The following is a 379-nucleotide window of genomic DNA, read 5'->3' as shown; positions in this document are numbered from 1 at the left end:
ATTTGATCATTCACTATCTGCACACAACATGCCTGCATTCCTTCAGTACTTCACCACTTATTATTCCTGAGGGTGTGCCTGCAAACTGTATGGTAATAAGAGGGGCTATGCAAATAAAATATTACTAGCATGGCAGTGGCTTTAAGGAACAGCTAAATCAAACCTTGGCGTGAGCAGAATTCATACAAAGGCAGACGAGGGTAGAAAATGTGGCAATGAAGAATATGGAATGAGATGAGATCACAGCATCAGTCTGTCCTTTGTGGACCTGGACAATGATCACGGAGCCAGATGGGATTAGTGAAACCTATTTACTAGAAGTTCAGAGCAGTTGCATGAAGCTGATAGGCAGCCAGGAGAGAGAGAGAGAGGTGAAAAA

This window comes from Gekko japonicus, unplaced genomic scaffold (genome assembly GCF_001447785.1).
Source record: "Gekko japonicus isolate JY-2015 unplaced genomic scaffold, Gekko_japonicus_V1.1 scaffold88, whole genome shotgun sequence".
In the NCBI taxonomy this organism is placed as follows: domain Eukaryota; kingdom Metazoa; phylum Chordata; class Lepidosauria; order Squamata; family Gekkonidae; genus Gekko; species Gekko japonicus.
The sequence above is the reverse complement of the archived record's forward strand: the minus strand, read 5'-3'. Positions refer to the sequence as shown.